Source organism: Carassius gibelio, chromosome B19 (genome assembly GCF_023724105.1).
Source record: "Carassius gibelio isolate Cgi1373 ecotype wild population from Czech Republic chromosome B19, carGib1.2-hapl.c, whole genome shotgun sequence".
In the NCBI taxonomy this organism is placed as follows: Eukaryota; Metazoa; Chordata; class Actinopteri; order Cypriniformes; family Cyprinidae; genus Carassius; species Carassius gibelio.
Genome location: NC_068414.1, coordinates 16138419 through 16160087, shown reverse-complemented (window position 1 = coordinate 16160087; position 21669 = coordinate 16138419). Strand labels below are relative to the sequence as shown.

At 36.7% G+C, this 21669-nt stretch overlaps 1 long non-coding RNA gene across 1 annotated transcript; it reads right to left on the bottom strand.

Annotated features, from left to right (window-relative positions):
• Window positions 1-7540: 7540 nt before the first annotated feature.
• LOC127978576 (uncharacterized) lies at window positions 7541-18740 on the bottom strand. The gene is made up of 3 exons (XR_008158549.1): window positions 18017-18740; window positions 11794-11985; window positions 7541-10274 (listed from the first exon to the last, which is right to left on the bottom strand). It is a non-coding gene; the product is annotated as an uncharacterized LOC127978576 (long non-coding RNA).
• Between the last annotated feature and the right edge of the window lie 2929 nt (window positions 18741-21669).

The window sequence follows — 21669 nt, the reverse complement described above, 5'->3', positions numbered from 1 at the left end:
GTGAGCTGTGATGGCTCAGTGGTGCAATCCTAATTACAGGACTGATTCGACTTACTTTTCGAACATATTTCTTTAATTTGTATTCGAACACTCATTTGTGGTGTTATAAAATAAATAGTTGCCATCAGGGATGATTTTATAAAAGCAGGTTCTACATAGCCTATAAGGTTTTACAAAACGCAGTATTCATTTGTTTAAAAAAGCAATCCTCATTTGAAAACTTGCTTTTAACAAAACAAAACAAAACAAAAAAAACAAATGCTAAGCAAAACAAAACAAACCCAAACAAAAGGAGATGAGACAAAACAAGATGATGCAAGAAAGACAAGACAAGACAAAATATTTTTAGGTGTAATATTATAAATAAAAGCAATGCTTTTATATGCCTTCAAACAAAACAAAATAAAACAAATAAACAAATGGTTTGCAGTCCTGGATATTTTATTTTATTTTATTTTATTTTATTTTATTTTATTTTATTTTATTTTATTTTTTCAATTATTAAAGTGCTCAAAATGGAATAAGGATTTATAAAAAATAAAAATAAATTGGTATAAATTATATTTGTTTATCAGAATGTATTTTAACAGCACGCTTATGTTTTTGTAATAATGTTATAAGTTTGTAAGTTACATATTTCACAACAGTTAATTGGTAGCAGACAAACCTGGAAACATTATATCATAATTTGAGATGCTAATGGAAAACAGATGTTAAATCAACACATATTACATGCTTGTTCTCACCTACCTTATTGCTTCAATAACTCACGCGTTATATTATCCCCAGAATTCATCACTTCTACTACTGCCCACATTAACTATCCCTTGTTTTTACCCATATAGCACATTTTTCCCCCACATTGCATTAATGAGGCATTACTGGCAGGTGAGGGGATGAAGGCGGCGTGTAGGAAATAAGGGCCGAGTTTAGGGTGAGTAAAGCCCAGCTTTTCACATACAGCCAGAAACAAACAGTGCCAATTAGTCCCGTCTGCCTCACACACATAGAGGGAGGCCACACGTCCCTGGAGGCGCAAGACTCTCTGTCTGTGATTCCCCATGATGCCTGTCCCTAACACTCCAGATGACAGCGGGCTCCAGCGTCCACCTGATACCTGTTGCTGGGTAATAGCCCTGTGAGGAGATGTAATTAAGTAATAAAGCTGGCTGGAAATATGCAGTGTATTGGCTGCAATGCTGTACTTTCTTATTAGCAGATACCTTTTTTTTAATGATTGGAATCATGGGAGTCTACCCAGAACAAAACCATTTAGTTCGCTGCCTAATTCCTTTGTGACTCAAGGCCAGCATATTTGATTGTGTTACATGTTGTGTAGGGTCATGTCACATCAGCAACTTGTATGCACCTTAATGTCAACCTTTTATACATTTATATTTTATATATTTTATATTTGTGTACCTATATCACTTATAGGAAAACATTAGAATTAAATTAAATTAAATTAAATTAAATGGGAGTAACCTATACTACCATTCAGTAAGTGTTTTTTTTTTATGTTTTGAAAGAAGTTTCTTATGCTCACCAAGGCTGCATTTCTTTAATATATAATACAATACAAATTGTAAAATTGTGAAATATTATTACAATTTAAAATAACTTTTTTTTTCTTTAAGTCAAATTATTCATGTGATGCAAAACTGAATTTTCAGCATCATTACTCCAGTCTTTAGTGTCCCATGATCCTTATTATTCTAATACTGCTGCTCAAGAAACATTATTGTTATAAATGATGAAAATGTGGTGTTTTGTATTTTTGTGGAAACTGTGATTTCTAAATCGTACTCCAACTCTGATCGAACACTCTGCTCCTCAGCACGGCACGTCTCGGGTGCTGCGCTAATCACTCCTCCAAAGTAACGTTAGCTGTGCTCCTACGCCTAGTGAGAATATAGTTCCCAGTATTTATACGATTAAAAATGGGCTCTGTCTCATATAGCCTTGTTATTTGTACACGCTGTGACTATACAGATCACAACATGTAAATAGGAAAATGTTTGCATTATTTTGTCACTTATTGGGATTACTGTGCTACTATTATCCATTTACATCCAGTCTTTGTGCTAAGCTAGGCTAGCGGTGGGTGCGTCAAATAACACTTACCGAACGCACAGAAATGAAAAAGGTATGTATGGACTTATCTAACTCTGGGGGATACTGTGAATAAGCTAAAGTCCCAAAAAGTCGGAGTGTTCCTTTTACATGACTAAATTGTTTTTGGATTATATTTGGCTCATCATTGGCTGGTCTGAGAGAGATAAACAGCAGTGCTGTTATGATCAGCCTATCTTGAAATTCTAAGACCATTGACGGTTTAAATGCTAGTTTGTTGCTGCCGCCAGATAAGCGTTTTAAAATCCCAAGAGCGCTGCTATTTAGTAAGCCTCTAATCTATTTATTTTTGTATTAAACATTACCAATACTTCCTCTCCCGCCAGCAGTCAGCCTGTGGTCAGTAATAATATCTCCTGGAATGTGAAAGGAAACTGGTCAATGCTAATATTATCTGTTGAAAGCAGGTTAGCATGGAAGATTGCAGATTATGCGTAATGCGGCTCATATTAAATTACATGGGAGTGGTCTGGCTTTACTCAATGACACTTTATTTGAACCCTTTATTAGTTGAGATTCACATTATGCTGAAAATCTCTTGCTTTTGAAGTGCCGCTTTTAATCTTCAATCTGTGACGTGAAAGATGTATTGAATATCCTCAGGCAAGCTGTAAAATAAATAACAATGTGTATCTACACAGCAGATATTTCATATTGTCCATTTTTCAAATGTCAAAGCACGCCTCATGTATGACGTCTGCATCATTTGGATGATATAAACATCCAGGCTAAATATATAACCCAATGCACATGTGGGATTTTCAAATGTCAGTATATTCATGGGTAAACTCAGGAGACAGGAGGGTCTTTCTTGTTTAGTTCTGCTGTTAAAAGAGAGAAATGGAGGTGTTTTGGTGGTGATTATTTGTTATTTATTTCAATGTCTTATTGGTTATGGTGATTGTGGTTTGTGATTTGTGCACTGAGAATATATATATATATATATATATATATATATATATATATATATATATATATATATATATATATATATATATATATATATATATATATATATATATATATATATATATATATATATATATATATATATATATATTTAAATTAACATTAATAATGGAGAAGCAAAAAATGAATTATTTTTAGTGCAGCCCTTCAAGAAGGACCTCAGAATAAACCAGCATTAGGTTTCACTGTTAATGGAAGCAAATTTCCATTATTCAAGGAACTTGAAGGAACTATATTAAAGACACTTTAGTCAGACTAAGCATAAATCTGAAGGTTAATAGTTCTTTATTCATAAGTACAGAGAGAATCTGATAAAAGGTCTTTTCGTTGGATGAAAATTTCCTTCTTTTTTTTTCTTCCATAAGTATAGCTCACCAAAGAATTGAAAAGTGACATTTTGTTTAATTCAGTGTGCTAGTAAATTTTATTTTCCAAAACCATTTGATTTATTTCATTGGCCTGAAATAGCAATATTGGTTCTATTGATATGGCCATTAGGACAGAACAATGGGAAACAGATTAATGAAAACCTGTTTGGAAACAGACATTGAGCCTCATTCATGAAACACAGAATTCATTGTTGTGTGGTTCATAAAACCTTTCATATGTAAAGGGTTTTTGTGAATTTGGAAGCAATTAAGTTTTATATATATATATATATATATATATATATGGAGCCACTTTATATTAAGTGGCCTTAACTACTATGTACTTACATTTTAATTAATAATTTAGTACAATGTATTTATTGTGTACATACATGTTTTTACATTGTACTTATATATAAAAAAAAAAACTACATGTAATTACATCTGTATTTAATTTCTGTAATTACATTTATAATTACACTGTTGACCCATACTTTACACCTTAACCCACCCTTAAACTTACCCATACCTCCAACCCTCTCCCTAACCTTACCGCTATCCCACCTCAATAGCAGCAAAAGTGTTTTACAATACAATATGAACACAATAAGTACAGTGTACTTATTTTTTTATGTAAGTACATAGTAGTTAAGGCCACCTAATATAAAGTGGGACCATATATATATATAGCAAACTGTAGGCTTAACCAGTAATAAATTAAATTAATTCTGTTAAAGAAAAAAGAAAAAGAGAGAGAGAATTGTATACAACACAATGTAGACTGTACTGTAGTGTAGGATTTTTTTTTTTTTTTTTTAAATCAATTTCAGGCAAGTATTGGCTTTAAAAAAAAATCTATTGAACATTTCCAAGAGTTACAGTTCATTTAACAAACATTGACCTTCTTTGACAGCGTGGTTTAATAATAACTGTCACAGTGTGTAAAAATGCCTTTAAAGAGCATACTATACGCTTTTCAGCAAGTTACCTATTCTTAACATAAAAAGTTTCATAAAACATGCTACTGAATAGTAATTCAAAAGTTTGGGGTCAGTATTTTTATTTATTTATTTATTTTATTCAAAGAGGACACATTAACATAAGATGAATTCTGAAGGCACATGGCGTGTCTATGTGGTGGCCAGGGGTGGCAACAGATTTCTTGCGATAGGTTTGTTTTAAGTAAATTTGGATATGACAAATATCGAGAGTGCATACTGTAATGTTACATGATCCATGTAAGGACAAATCTCGCAAGAGATTTCCCTTCACTCACAAATTTTATTAATGTATTTATAATATTTAAAGCACTGTCTCCTATCTTCTTCTATTATACAAAATACTGATATGCAATATAATTCATGTCATTTTGAAGATAACTGTAATTGGTTTTATTACACAGTATGATAATATGTTGTTGGTTGCCGTCACTGCAGTGTTTGTTTGTTATAAGCACATTCAGTTGCTAAAGCTATTCCTATATTATATAACCTCTACATTCAAAAACAAGTGCAGCACACATGATACCCTTGTACTCATTTATAGTAATTGCTTACATTCACGATACACATTCTAAGTCCATTCTGCTCTAATGCATTGAAACTGTGGAATGCAACACTCTATTGGCTGAAATCCAAGGTAGTTTTTAAATCAATACTCCTTTGAAAATGTTTTCCCCCTCTTGAGCTGCTTAAGGATTTCTAGCACATATATAATGATTCTGCTGCTGGACATAAGTGATTTCTATTGATCTTCTAATGAATTTCCAGCAGAAGGTGAATACTACTGCATAATTGATAATAATGCTGACCGTAAACTCACGTTTGAGAAAGGAAGATGGCTCCCGGCTACATATTGTTATGGAAAACTGCTAACGCACTGGGAATGCAAACTTTGTTCATTCTGTAGGCATTCATAAATGTTTTAATACTGTTATTCTCGTCATATAGATGGAGTTTCCTGAAAATCTCAAATACCGTACGAGGTTCTGGATATGAAGTGAGATTTATGTATATTTTCCCGTCGCCATGGGATCAAAGGGTAGATTTGGGTCAAGGGGTTTGGTTTATTGGTTTGTGCGCACCTCTGCTTCTTATCAATCTATTTCAGATTACATATGCAAACACGGCAGCAAATATCTCGCTACAACAGTAATGCAATTCCAGATACAACTATTTTCCTTCAGCTGCCGTTTTAATATCATGAAATATCTTCACTTGGTTAATACCTGTGGTTTCCGGAAGAAAAGACACGGGCAAAATGAAAGCAGAGATGATTTCTTTATTTGATTCCATTTTGATACACACAAGCGCTTATTCGGTTAGATCTAGCAATGCTAGAAGAAAAGCAAAAAGGCAGATCTCTGCAGGAGTGGAAGTGAAAAGACACCTCGATGGCTTTTGGATTCAAGGGCATGCTTTTCATTACATCCTCTTTATTTCATACACCCAACAATCTGTTTGAGAGGAAGACGGTAAGATTAACGCAAACAGTATTCGGTTACAGCACAACACTGAATGTTGTAAAAACAAACATATATATATATATATATATATAAGGAAATCTAGTAATTGTTCACCATTGATGTTTTACTCTTATCCGATTTTATATTCACCCAAATCCTGTTTTATTGAGGTGCTGAGTGAAGTTCATCACAAAAGTTGATGAAACACTTTATGTGTGCATTTGAGGTGAATGATCAACCATTCCGGTTTTGAATAATCAGCTATTCTCAATAGTCCATCATGGCTACGCTAAAAGCAGATTTGCTACAGTGGCTTAGAGTGCAGCGATAACAGTGAAGAGTGACGGTAACCTTGAAGAGTCCCTTGAGAGTTTAGAGAAAGTCACTGAAACACAACGCATTGTGGGAACGCCGAGTGGAGGCATTCGGCCAATTAGAGGCGATAATCTCCTCAGGCAGCCCGGACCCAATCCCCCTCCCTTAGGGATCTCTCTCTCTCTCTCTCTCTCCTTCCTTTGCTCAATCTCTCTCGGCCTCAGTCACTCTCCCTCCCTTGACTCTTTCCATCTCCTTCCTATTCCAATGCGGTTTGGCTCTTAGTCTTAAACTCTATTAACTCTGCCTTATTTTATGCCTGTTCTTTACAACAGAGAGGCACAGATTGAGAGGGGTCAATCAGAGTTGAGCCTGTATGGCTGGGAAGGAGAAACTTTTCTGTTTCAATTCAAAGGTCTTTGTGGAAAGGAGTTTCACTTTGAAATGCTGATTCAGTGGCCTCTGTAGGCCTGGAGTTATTGAGCTCCTTTAGGACCTGCAGAACATTATTGAAAATTGCAATACGTCTTTAAAATCCTCTGGCAGGATGTGACACATAGGGTTATGTTGAGTGTAAGAGAGGGACTTGGTGTTAAGGAAAAGTACACTAGCATAGGGGATGTTCAGGCACATATCATATTTATCTATTCCACAGTGGCAACGGGCTCTTTTACATAGACTTTGGTGTAAACTGCACAGAATTTTATTTTGTTCAGAGATCTTGTGTGAGCAGGAGCAGTGATTAGTGTCTTTATACAGTACCTCTCCAACTAGCTATGCCGTTCAACAGTTTATATTAGCAACTTTCCTTTGGGAAGTAACAAACTAAATGTAGTAATTTCATTTATCAGTAAGAGTAGAGCAGAATATATTACATTTATTTTCAATATTAGCGTAAATCCTGCTGTTTAGTTGTGCAAATTAGATTGTTATATTATAGTTTTTACTTATATTAAAATGTATACTACTGTTCAAAAGTATGGACTCAATAGAATGGTTTAAATTTTTTTATTATAAAGTTATTATTTTTAATATCTTAATTCAGCAAGGATGCATTCAATTTATGAAAAGTGACAGTAAAGACATATGGATTTAAATACATGCAGTTTGACTATTCAAAGAATCCTGAAAAAAAAAAGGATAATGGTTTCACAAAAATATGTATTTATTTATAAGCATTTATTAGAGGATCAACCACATGAGATGAAACACCTCGTTTTCATTGGGGTCCTCAGGATATTAAGATGCACTGTCACACTACGGTGCGAAAAACACACAAAGAAGATGAAGATGAATGCAAATAGCCTTTAATAAATCCACACAGGGGTAAATCCAGGACAGAACAGGCAGGACACACACGTTAGGATGTAGTAGACCAGACGACATACAAAGAACAGAAAACACCACTAATATAGTGAAGCAAATGAGGATAATTAACCAGACACACCTGAACCAAATGATATAATCAATCGGAGACAGAAACTAGGTCAAACAGAGCACATGGGGGGAAAAAACACAACAAAACAGGTCCATGAGGAGTGAACAACCACAGTGATTCAGTCCAGTGGTGTCTGGGAGGTCCACGGTGATGGTTATTCACCCCGATCTGGAACAGGCAAGCTAATCTGAAGGCAAACAAAACTAAAAATTGGCTCTCCGTCCGATTCATAATGAAATAAACAACAACAAAAAATGTAAAAAAAGAAAAAAGAAGACGCAGGGAAAAGGCACAGCTTACTCTTTCTCTTCTAGGTCTGGTTTTCTGTCATGCTACAGTAAGATAAATGTACAAAGAAGATGATAAATGTAAATAGTCTTTAATAAATTGACAGGTGTAAATCCAGGACAGAACAGGCTGGAGACACATGTAGGGACATAGTAGATGGACGACAAACAGAGAACAGAACACAACTATTATACAGGAGCAAATGAGGATAATTAACCAGACACATTTGAACTATATGACATAATCAAACGGAGACAGAATCTAAGTCAAACAGAAGCACATGGGTGGAAGAAAATATGAGGTGTGGCATGCACAAATGTTTTCAATCTAATAATAAGAAGAAATCTTTCTTGAGCAGCCAAACAGCATATATTTTAGCTGTATTTTCCATCAAATAAATTCAAGCCTATAAAAAATAAAATAAAATAAAATAAATCTTACAGACCCCCAAACTTAATCAGGAGTGTGTATGTTTGATATGTTTACTCTCATTGTACTTTCAAGCAAAAACCTTATTATCTGATTGATCAGCTTTATACAAAAAAATATATTTTGCGAAATGTCTGATTGTTTGTTTTTTCATATAATGGAAATCAGTGGTTACCAAAACTCTTTTTCTCCTACTGATCTTCAAAACCTTGTGTCCGGCAGAAGAAGGAAAGTAATAAAGATTTTGAACAAAATGAGGTTGATACACATTGACAGTAGTTTGACTGTTATAAATGTGTCTTACCTTGGCAAGCTGGTTTCAAAGTCAAACCAACATTTATTCAGACACCTTCAATATTTCTCATATTATCACAGTTTATTCTCAATTGTTTAGAAAATAGTTATAAAATATGAAAAAAATGGAAAAAAGAGGATATCATCCTACAAAGTAGTTTCACTTTCACAATGAAACACTCAGTGTCTCAACAACATAGCCGTGGCGGCAACAACAATCCTACAGCGAGAATAAAAGTAATCCCTTCTTTCTTTGTGCGAACATTTGGGCGGTGTTATGCAAATCTTCTCACACAGTGATGTAGACGTGGGGGCTTGTTTAAATGAGGCGTTTTAGAGAGGCTTGAAAAAGTTATAAAGATTATCTCTTTGGATTTGAGGCTTTAGTCTTTGCAACTTTACAGATCTTCCTTATGCACCAAGAGGTTGCAACACTTCAAACAGAAAGGTAAAATTTTAATCGCATCATTTGACCCCTATAAAATACACTATTAAATAATACCAATTAAGGTCTACTAATTACCAAGCAATGTTTAATTTTGTACAGTCTATGGCAGGGATCCTCAAATCTGGACCTCGAGATCCACTTTCCTGCAGAGTTTAGCTCTAACCCTAATCAAGCACACCTGAGCATGCTAATCAATGCCAATCATTGTCTTTGGGATTATTCGAAAATCACAAGCAGCTGACTTTGATCAGGGTTGGTGCTAAACTCTGCAGCGCATTGGACCTCCAGGGTAAGGGCCGTTTCATAGTCAACACATCTGTACGCATATGCGTCCCCGAGGCTACGCATCATTACGCTTCGGCCGCCATTATGCGTCGGTGCGTAGCCAAATGTGTCGTCCTAGTTATTGATACGCGACGCGCCGATTCACGCAATACTATTGTACATTAATTCAAGTATATTGTGTTTACAGAAGAAGAAGGTTTGAATACAATGGCGGGCGAAGAGGAAAAATTATGCAAACTTATACGTATTCATCCACATTTATACGATAGTTCATCAGCAACAGAATACACTCCTCTACAGTTGCCATTGTGATCTGAATATCACGCGACCCGACTCTACTACCCCCTGTTGCGTGAGTGGTGTATTGCATACACGCATCACTCGTGACGCTTGCGTTTACTGTTTAGACTATGAAACGGCCCTAAGATTTGAGGAAGGGGGGTCTATGGTATAAAATGTCACATTAGCAATTAAAGGAAAAAACTTAAGAAAAACATGGTTAGGTCAAAGTGATAATAATTTTTGGTCCCAAATTTGTTGGGTAGTCCACTGTATAAAGAATTTTTAGGTATAATATGTCACAGTTTTCTTTATTTTGCTATCCTCACTTAACACAAATAAACAAGTATCCTGCACCCACTAGTAAAAAAAATAAAACAATATCAAAAAATGGTATCTGGTGTCTGAATAATTTTTGGTTTGAATATACATTTCTTGGAGAGACATTATGAATTTATGCCTTCATATACTTCTCTGTGGACAGAAAAAATAAAGGTTTCCTTTCTCCTTCCAAAGCCCTGTCTTCTCCAATGACTTGTGGCACACTGGAGCAGGATTTTCTTACTGAAATAAAGAAGAAAAATGCTTGAATATGAAAATACAGTCTGTCATCCCATGTGATGTAGCCTCTAGTACCATTTTTAAACAACAATAATAAACGAATGTCTTGGATATGGTATGTAGCAATACATCACTCAGACAGTAATTGAACCAGCTATGTATTACTTACATGTAAGTTAACAACACGGGGTGTAGTTCTATGGGTGTCAGTATGTGTTTATATGCAGAGTCATTACGGGTGACTTATGTGTTGCTTGTGCAAGCAGAACTCATTTTATAGAAAACATTTTGTCCTTCTTTCTGTTGATGGAGAGTAGGGAGGAAGTTTGGCCCTGCAGCTCAATTCATTCTGCTCCAGTAGAGCTGGGCTTCATGTACTGCATGGTAAAATCAAGCAGAAGGGTCTGCTTTTGAGTTTGGTTTGATCGTGGATCACCTCCGGGAACATCAGCACATACATAACAACCAGTGAGAAAGACCCTCATAGGCCTTGCACTTCGATTAAAGCATCACTCTTTCTCTTTTCCGCTGGTTAGGTGACTATCCAATTCTCTTGTATCACAAGGCTTGTATAAATACTCAAAGTGTGAAAGAAAAGTGACATCTTCAAAGCGAACAGGTGCTAAACGTGGCCTTTCATTGCTTGTCTCTTCTCAGGAAGCTTTGAAGGCTTTCAGATTTATTGACTTTGCTCTCTTTGCCTGTTTGTACATGTTGTTCTTATGGGTTTGGAGTCTTTCCATCATTCTGGTGGAGTGTTTATTCGTGCGCTGCAGGCCACCGGTGGAACACAATAACATGCCGCGCATCCTAGCGTGGGAGCAGCCAGTATCTGTTAGGCTAGACAACTGACTAATACCTTCGTCTCATTATGGACTTGTTGTGTAAGCTATGCAACGTGGTGCGAGGTCGTCTGAGGGTTTGGCCATGCGTTTCCATCCGCAGACGTGGGCATTCAACTGACCCGACAGTGAATATTAAACACCATAAGAATAGCAGTGTGCTGATATGGATAAAAACGTCCAGTTGTTTTCTAGGGTAAGGAAAAATGTGACTGTCCCCAATTAAAGGGCATAAGTTGGAACATGCAGATACTTGTGAAAAAGAAGTATCAATGCATAAAAATAAGTGTATTTATTTAAAGCACAAAAAAAAAGATTATTAAAATAAAATAAAATAAAATAAAACAATGCACTTTAAAGTAAAAACTGTTAAAAATAGCACTTTTTAAAAAACATATTCTTAAGTATGTAAAGAATCATTCATGGAAGTGAAATATCTAATATCATAAGTAGTCTTTATTTCAATAAAATTACATTATCTGCAAACACAAAAAATTTGAAGTACACTACAACTGCATGTTCAACTCAACTAAGCACACTTCTTTTTTCACAAGGGCATCCTTTCTTCAGTGGAACTGTTTTTGGCGTGGCAAGCAGGGACAGATGCCACATGGCCTGACAATCTGACATTGTACTAAAGCAACAGCTGCATCATGGCGCCCTTGGGATTCGACACTAACCTTGAAAGATATCCCTTACTTTCCCAGAGTCTCCTCCTGTACAGTAGCTTGTTGGTGACCGCCCAAAAACTGCATCTGCACAGTAGCGCACATCAAAACACCACAGCGGTAGCAAAGCAGCAGAACAGCCTGTGGGTTTGGCAAGGCCTGTCTGACCAACTCACTTCAGCCCGCCTTTTATCCGGCCGTTTACTGTAAACACACAAACACAAACAGAGCGGAGCTCGGCTTCAGTGGGAATGGGTAATGATGCTGGTGTGTGTATGGACTGCTGTCAGCGATGAGCGGCAGATCGCACAGCATAGCCAAAGTGTCCTCATAGGAAACACTGCTCAGATCTTAGGCCCTAATGCCTCGTACTGGATCATGAAGCGTGCGAAGGAACGCCAAGCAGCCTCTGCAGAGAGCTATTCTGGAGAAAACCAAATCGTGTTTATGCAGGCATGCTGTGTTGAGCTGTATCAACTCATCTATTTATATAAACAACATTTCTGGGAGTCAACTGTGAAGGAGTTTATAGTCAGCTGTAACAGCGCTGGTTTTTGACTTTCTCCTGCATCTGCTCTTGGTATGTCAGGGACAACTGAGAAACAGCAGGTTATTACAAACCAAAATAAACCCCAAAATGCCCATCAGGGTTCAGATATGAGGTGGAGGTTATCATTTGTTATTAACTGTAATTGCTGTCAAATATAGCCTCCCTTTGATTAGTTTAATCAATGGTTAACCTCATTCTAGCATTCCGAGACATACTGGGAACTGGATAGTATCTATCTATCTATCTATCTATCTATCTATCTATCTATCTATCTATCTATCTATCTATCTATCTATCTATCTATCTATCTATCTATCTATCCATCCAAAAAAAACGAAAAAAATTGACAAAAGCACATAACAAAATTACTACAACCTAAACTAAATTTACATCAAAATAGAAACTAAAAAAATAAAAATAATAAATAAATAGAAGCAAATTCAACATATTTACTACAACAGTACATAAATAGTACATAATAGTACACATATTAGTAATAACCATAATAGTACATAAATATAAATAAAATAACAATGGTTAAAACTAAATTAATGAACATGAAATATTGTTTTATTTAAGTCAATTATTTTTTATGCACAAATGCTAGATAACACAGCTGTGTAAAACTATAGTTAAGGGGCCATTATGCAAAAACATTTGACCGCTAAATACCATGATTGTCCAATCAGAATTGAGCATTCAAAAGAACCGTGTAATTAGCATGCTTAATGGCTACGGTGAACATCTGAACTAGATTTCCAACAGTGTTACGAGTCATGATTTTTAATAAAAACAGTCTGCGTATCTGTGTAATTCAATTCTGATTCAGATATTGAGGCGCGTTAGCTTCAGGTGGTTATAAAAGGAAAAGCTCAGGGGAAATAACAGGCCCAGTGACCGCAGAAAAACACCGAGGCACAGTACACCCCATGCCAGCTTTAAAAATGGACATGAGCTCGGCTGAATATTACACAGCCATAATGAAGCCATGAAAAGCGCCCTGAAGTGCATTCCATGCATTTGCTTACTGTCAGTGTGTAATAAAGACAATAACAAAGCTAGTCAGAGCAATACTCCTGCTTATTTATGCATTCAAAAGACACTGAACTGATAGGAACAGCACGACCGGGCGAAAACATGCATTAATATAAACAATGCGCTGTGGCTTTAGATATAAAAATGCAAATCAGCTGCATGCTGAAATTGTCCGCCTCAAACAATTTAGCAAATGTCTGTTTTTGCGCTACATTGCATTTGAAAATGTTTGTCCCCGGTTTTGATGGCAGCATATGATTACATGTGATCTTTAGGGTGGTAATTCAACAGAGTGCGTCCTCTGCGATTTCGCAGTTCGTGTGTCACTGACCCATATATAGAGCAGAGCAGTCTGTTGTCGGTTAGAAAACATTATCAGTGACATGTTAATGGCAGCTGCAGGCTATGGAGTGAACACCACAAAAATGAAAATGTATATTTAGAGGAATGGACCGAATTTCACTTAAGAGGTTTATTTTAAGCTCAAACCGAGTGAATTTAGTGTGCATACAGATTTGGGAAACCCAACAACCACTAAAAATGTTTGAAAAGTGTTTGTTTCTTCTTGGTTTTTGGTTTCAATAATAATCCACAACATAAGGAATCCTTCTGGAAACCTGCGGATAAAGGGGTAAAGCTATTTACAGCTTGTTCGGGCTGTAAATTCTCAAGTCAAAAGGACTTCAAGTGCATTCAGATGTGTGCTGTTTGCTGCGGCAGGGCGTGCGTGTGGATGGGTTGGCGGCTCAGTCATTTGAAGTCATTTAAGAATGATTGAAGGCAGTTCGGAACAAAGGAGGCTTCAGAAAATAACCAAGCATCAAAGCTGATGCTCAAATGCACTGTATTAAGCAAAAAGGGATATAATAACTGTACAAGAATGGAGGAGCTGGCAAACGAAAGTCTTGATTGCATTGAGGGAACATATGGAGATGAGTGGGGTCTGGCACAAGCTGAGATGTGTGACCCACTTTCTGCTATGAAAAGCAAAGGAAAGCAACAGACTGAATGCATGTAATCCTGATATGAAATAATACACTTGCAAATGCTACATTGGGAGTACTTAGGAGACACTTAAGGATCAATTAAGGAAACCGTGCTGATGTGGATAATACTGTCTGACTGTAAATCTGACTATATTCTTGGCACAGTCCATGACGATGTTACTGATGCAGTGACACTGAATCTTGTGTGAAAGTTGGCACGGAGAGAAACTGCATTAAATAAGTCTAAATAAAATCTATTATTTATAAAGGTAAACCTAAACTCGGTCACCACAAATTACTTTTGTTGATCGCAGTAACAGAAATGCTATAGCCACAATGACCAACTTTCCTTACTTTAGGCATCAAGCGGGGATATGAACACCACTGGTACAAATGTACCAAAGCAAAGCAAAACTTTTGAGTCAAATACAAAGTTCTGTCATGAAACTCTAGATGGCGCAGTCCAATAGGTTCTAACTCAATGTGATATAATCACCTCATTATTCACAATGTGCAGCCGATTTATTTATTTATTATTTTTTCACATCAGCAACCAATGAGCTTGCTGCTTAACATTCAAATATTTGGCTAGAGCTTGTTTCAGAAACCCTCCACCTTCCCCAGCTCCACCTGTATAGATTTGCAACAGCAAGGGTCGGCAACCTACTGCATGCGTGCCAACAGTTGCACGCAGAGGGATAATCGCCGGCATGCGAGCAATATGGAAAACTGCATACTGACATACATTTTGAGGTAATAACCTCTCATAGCCACGCAGCCTGTAGCTGTAAATACTCTTAAAGTGTGAGAATTAACTTGCGCTAGTCTACGGATGCACGAGACCGCTGCACATACTAGGTGCTTCAGATCAAAACCTCAGGGGTCTAACAGCACTCTTCAATGTCAAACTGACTGAGATGGCCAATCAAATCAAAGGTGGGGTTTATTGTCCACAGAAGAAGACCGCGAAGCGTCAGTTTAACGAGCGAGAATGAGGTAAGATGAAGCTACAAATTATTTAATATTAGTCAACTTTTAACAATATGTTTACAATAGAAATAGCAGTTACGAATTGCAGGGGGAAAAAACACTGCAGTTACAAAACTATCAGTTTTGCAATTTAACTTTTAGTGCTAATAAAAACATGGAATACATTAGTTTAACTGGCACCTCAATAAGCCCCACCTTATAAATGTTAATGTCCAAAAATATGAGCCATGGGGCCAGAACAGCTTGCACAAGTCAATGAAAAGGTGTGGACAGTCATCTTTGTGGCTGAAGCTATTGGAGAGTTCCTTTCAGATGCAAAATTTATTAAATTTATAATTGAATCAAGCGAAATGCGTTACTAAGGTTTGCAGTAGTCAATTTGCTGCTATTTGTACCATTATGAACCCCCCCCCCCCCCACAAAAAAAAAACAAACATGTCTTTTGTTAAATATTGTTGGTCATTATGGAAATGATCTTGCTGTGTCTGTGTTCTTTAACATATACAAAATCTGCCAGAAAACTTTCCATCGCCTCTTTTATTTTAGTTATAAATAAAGACTTCAAAAGGTGTTTTTCCCCTTAAAAGAACCACAGAAGATCAATTCTGGGTTCCCCAAACTGAACAGTTCTTATATAATGTAATATAAATAAATACATTAATTCATTCATTAAAAAAAAAATAGTATAAACATTTTTCCCCTTTAAAGAACCTGTCAATGTTATTTCTGGTTCTATGAACCTTAAAGTTTCTTGATGGTACCATAGACGGTTATAAGAACCCTAATTTCTAAGAATGTAAATAAGTCTAAGGGAACACTGTGTATTTATATAATTTTAAATGAAATGTGAAATAATTTATTGGTTACACAAGGTATATAAAAAAGAAAGAAAAAAAAGGCAAATGCAAATGCAAAATACATCTTAAGAAGTGTATGCTATTGATTAACCTTTGTTCCCAATTACAATCTCTCCTTTTGGTTCCCTAATTTCATGTTTTGGATGTAGCATTTCATACAATCTTGGAAACCACGTCAATTAGGTATCATAAAGTATTACAGATAAAAATGCACTGTTGATACTAATGTTCTTTAATAATTCCTAAGGTAATTCATTTAACATTAATAGCTTCTCCCTCCATGTTTGCCAGTGGCAGAAAGAGTGCTATTACAGAAAATATGGGGGGAGGAGCTAAGCAAAGAGTCAGTTGTCTCTTTACTCATTTTGATGTGATCTTTAATGCTTAATGCTTGTAAACAACAGTAATATAATATAATATAATATAATATAATATAATATAATATAATATAATATAATATAATATAATATAATATAATAACCATTGTTAAAATACTTCATATATAACAAATAATTGTTATTTATTATAGTAAGTGTTCCATCATCCATAAGGCGTTTCATCAGCTTGAGTTAAACTACACCTGCATGTAGGCTGACGTTACTTTATGCCCCCCATGCAGAACAGATGGGCCATCTGACAATGTTGTTCTGGTACCATGCTGTGCACCCGACTATATTTGACACTGAAAGAGCATCGCACAAGATTACAGAACTCACAGCACTGAAATGTAATACAACACCTGTAACTTTTACCTGAGAGCCTCTTATCAGAGAAATACCTCAAGGTACCTTCGAGTTCTCATCAATTACAGTGAGAGCCCTTACTGTGGCTCAAAGCGCAGGTGGATGAGACTGAAACTGTGAAGTTGTACTTTTCCAAGCGGTGACTAATAAGTGATTTGCTAGCCGAAGGAATCCGAGTGGACATGTTCTAGATATCAGTCTCCCGCTTATGGCTAGACTGTTGTCCCCTGTGATCAGCATTGTGTTCCTGCTATGCGTGGGATGATTTGTGCCAAGAAAATTATTGAGGCGTTGGCGTATGTAACATAGTATTTGTTGCCAAAAGCAAATAAATAATGGCATACATTATACACTTTCACTTACTTGAACTCACTTACTAACACACTTAAAAGACATACCATCTTCGTTTAACTCTAAAAAAGGCTTTGTCTTACCAACTATACTGTAATTAAACTACTATCTAATGAATTTATCAACTGTTTTTCAGTTTGAGAGGAATGTGCAATGCCAGTACAATCTACCAACGGCAAATTCATAATATTCCCAAGGAATCTGCACTCGGGAGGAGGGGGATGTGCTCTTGTTCACGATCTTGGATTTTAATGTGCATCAGATTCACCAAAAGCAAATAAACGTAACGCACAAAACCGCCTGCCAGCGCTCCCGCACTCAGACTAAGGGGTTCGCATATTTGGTTGTCGAAGACGAATAAGTGAATGTCTTACCTGGACCCAAAAGTGCAAACGGGGGAGGTGAGGGGGACAAGGACTCTGCAGAAATTTCGCTGTGCAGCAATGGTGGAGATCAGCACAGACATACGGTGAATATGAACACCAGCTAATGGAACAAAATAAAGCGGTGGCGAAAAAAGAGCAAGAGAGGGAGAGAGACAACTCTGTCTCCCCCTCCCCTTATAGCCTCCTTCGTTTCTCTCCATCCCTATGGCACAAAGATACAAGCACAGCTACAGACAAGCTAATCTCATCTAAGGACAGCGTCAGCAAGAACTGAATGCGAACGGATGGGAAACAAACTACATTTCATTATAGGCTAATTGCAGTCGTCCAAACCTACCGTAGTGTGAGTATATGTTCAAGTCGGTACGTTTGGGTCGCTCTCTCCCTCTCTCTCTCGCTCTGTCTTCCTCTCCGTCTGCCTTGCTCTGGCTGCGTCCAGACATGACTGGGGCTGATTTAGGTCACCGCGTCTGTCTGGCTGAGCTCTGCTTAGCTGCTGCTTCGCTGTTTCTGTTCGCCTCTGCCCTGCCCTCTGGACAAGGACTAAGTCTAGGACCGAAAGCCACCTTAACCTTGAAGCAGAGGAGCTACTTTGGATGGTCGGCGCAAATGGAAATGCAGATGGGCCCGACTGACTGGACGTCTCGTGTGGGACGGGTTTATGACGGGACGGACAGGTGACGGACTGGAATCCAAGCTTTTAGCACCAACTTCTCAGCCTAGGAACCTGGTCTGGTGCTCGCAAGCGATGGCGTCAGCAACCCCTAAAAAAATTAAGATCCAGCTCGCTTCTCCAAATTTCCTGTCTACAAATGAGACCAACGTTAATTCCAAGTTGTTGGACTCAGAGTTTGTCTTCTTTCTTGGCTCTACTATCTGCCCCAATGAAAATGATCCCTCAACGGCAAAAATAAGCAGAGCGACGGTATTTCGAGAGGAAGTGCTCGGCTCCTCTGCCTCCCCGAAACAAGCCAGTAGACTGCAGCTGTGAGCTCCTGTGCCTCCACTCTAGTCGTCTGGCTGTGCCGCAGTGCGTCTGGGAGGAAAAAAAGACTCTACGTCTGTAGCCGGAGCGCTGCCACTTGCCTAAAACCATTGCCGTGACACAGCAATCAGCTGACTTGTGTCAGCAGAACGATACGTCAACATTTGCTAGCAGAAGGGATGCTGGGAAGTTTTTGGTGTGATGTGCCACCTTAAAACCCTGTCTTAATACTTATCTCAAGTGCTGGGGAGTAACAGCAGCGCTACTGATTAATAAACAGGACACTGTAATGCATCTTGTTTGCCCTTCACCCACCTTTATGTTCTGTCTGTTTGTGTTCTCCACTTTTTGCTATCTGACTTCCCTCTCTGTGTCCCTTCCAAGCTTCCTATTTGCCGCTCTGTCTTTCTGCCTCTCTGTTCCCTGTGAAGTGCATAAAATAAAATGAAAACGGCTTCTAAGTTTCCAGTTTCCAGTATGAAAAGAGTCTCTCGTCCTTCAAATGTCACATTCTCCTCTGATGGAACAAACACAGACACATAAACATACTCACATGCCCACCCTCCCCGCATCCGGATTTTCACATTTGTGCTATGGCGTTCACAGTCTCTTTATCATGGTACAGGTACACCTTTGCAGTCCTTTGTCTGCACATGGCTGTTGTCATTAGCATAAACGTAATGTCTTTGTCCTCGAATCCATATGGTTGAGAGAGTTAAGGGAGAGACAGTAGAAAGGGAGCCATTAAGTGAGCACATGATGAACTGCTGGAGTGATCTGCTTTCTCCATCTCCAACACTAATGCCCTGCTGGCTACAGTTGTGAAAACAATAACTGTTTGGAGTCCAAGAAAAACACCTATCTTTCTCCTCATTTCACCAGTCTCACTCTCACTCTCTCTTGCATATGTGTTTATTAAATTAATATTTCACCCCCCCCCCCCAACCCCAAAAAACTCTCCTTATAGTGAAAAACACCTAAGCATACAAAAAGAGTACTTATTATAGGAATGAATGCACTTACACAACTGAATGTAATGATTCTTGGATAGTTAATTGCATGTTAGCTGCAATTAAAGGAAAATGTTTTACAGTTTTCATTTTAATTAAAAGCTCTTGCTTTTTTGTGCCACTTAAGTAGAACTTAAGTAATTCTTAAGTAGCATATCATTGAATAGAGCCTATGTGTAATAAGACATTTGTAATGATCAAGTTCCAATATTTAAAATATTTTAACTTCAAGTGAAATATCAAACAACACTCTACAGTACAGTTAAATTAAAGTCAAGTACTTCAAATGTGCTTTACCATGTTTGTCGACCCATCAATTTCAGTTCACTTCTTTAAGTGCAAAAAAACATATATACAAAACAATAATGATACTGTACATTAAAGTATATTATTTATTTATAATGGACGTTAGAATAAGACTTTTAATTTGACATTTATTACATTTTAAAAGTGTACTTAGGTGTGTTAAGAAACATAGTCTTTCATTAATATTACATTATCTGCAAGTACAGTTTTAATTGTGAATAAATTATGACAGAAGGTTTCTTTAAAAATTCTATGAATTCTTAAAAATAAAAAATAAAACATGTATTATGTATGATTGACCCTTGATCACAGTCTAAAGTGTCAATATTTCGAAACTGAGATTGATACATCATGAATAAATGAGTTTTCCATTGATTTATGGTTTATTAGGATTAGACAATATTTGGCCGAAATACAACTATTTGAAAATCTGGAATCTGAGGGTGCACAAAAAAAAATGTATACTGAGAAAATCACCTTTAAAGTTGTCCAAATGAATTATTAGCAATGCATATTAATAATAAAAAACAAGGTTTTAATATATTAATAGTAGGAAATGTAAAAAATATCTTCATGGAACATGATCTTTACTTAATATCATGATTTTGGCATAAAATAAAAATAATATAATAATTTTGACCCATACAATGTTTTTATTTTTGTTTTTTGTTTTTTGTTTTTGATATTGCTAAAAATATACCCCAGTGACTTAAGAATGGTTTTGTGGTCCAGGGTCACATAAAGGATTTATGTTAACATTTGTTAAATATCTCTTTTGCATGTGTTTGTGTGATCTGTATGGTGTTTGATACAGCACCCGTTCAGTCAGTGATGCATCCTCTTAATCTCCAACAGACAGGAAAATGGACTTGAGCCTGCCAGCAAACACACACACACACACACCAAGAGTCAGGTGTCAGCTAAACCACAACCTGACTGGACAAAACCTCCATTGAAGTACAAGGCTAAACATGCCTTTCCAATAATCACTCAAAACATACTTCACTTTTGGTACAAACCTTGAGCCAAATTCCATAAGTTTCAATGCAAAGTGGCCATTCACTCTTCATAACCGAATAAATTTAGCCATTCTTTCTTCACTTGCTTGGCTGTCCACAACAGCATTTCCTTCTCCTGTTATTTAAAAGCATAGACCACTTACAATAACCCAGAGAAAATCTACTGCTCAAGGCTGCTTGCAAAACATAAACAAGACCTTTCTACGACTGAATGCACTCTGTTCATCAAAACACTTTTTGTTGCAAAACATTTGGTGCTCTATTTGGTTGGGAAAATCATTCTCAGAAGGTGCCGTTGAGTTTGCTGTTTACAACCCTACACACACTGAAATATTAAAAGAAACATAATATCTAACATAATATCATAATATCTAAAAGGAAAGAAAGAAGACACAAGATCTATTCATAACCTTGAGTAAACCCTCCCTTGTTTACTAAATAAGAGATCAAGTTTAAGCTGCTGGAGACAAAAGTAAAAAAAAAAAAAAAAAAAAAAAACCTTAATAATGATTTTTTTTCCAGGTCACATTCAACCTGAAAATCTATGGGGGGGGGGGGGGGGTATTTTATTTTGCATAATTTTTATATTTCACAAAATTAATACAATACATCCTTTTACCTTTTTTTACATAAAGAATAATTTCCATTATTATCTTAATGCTGATTCTCT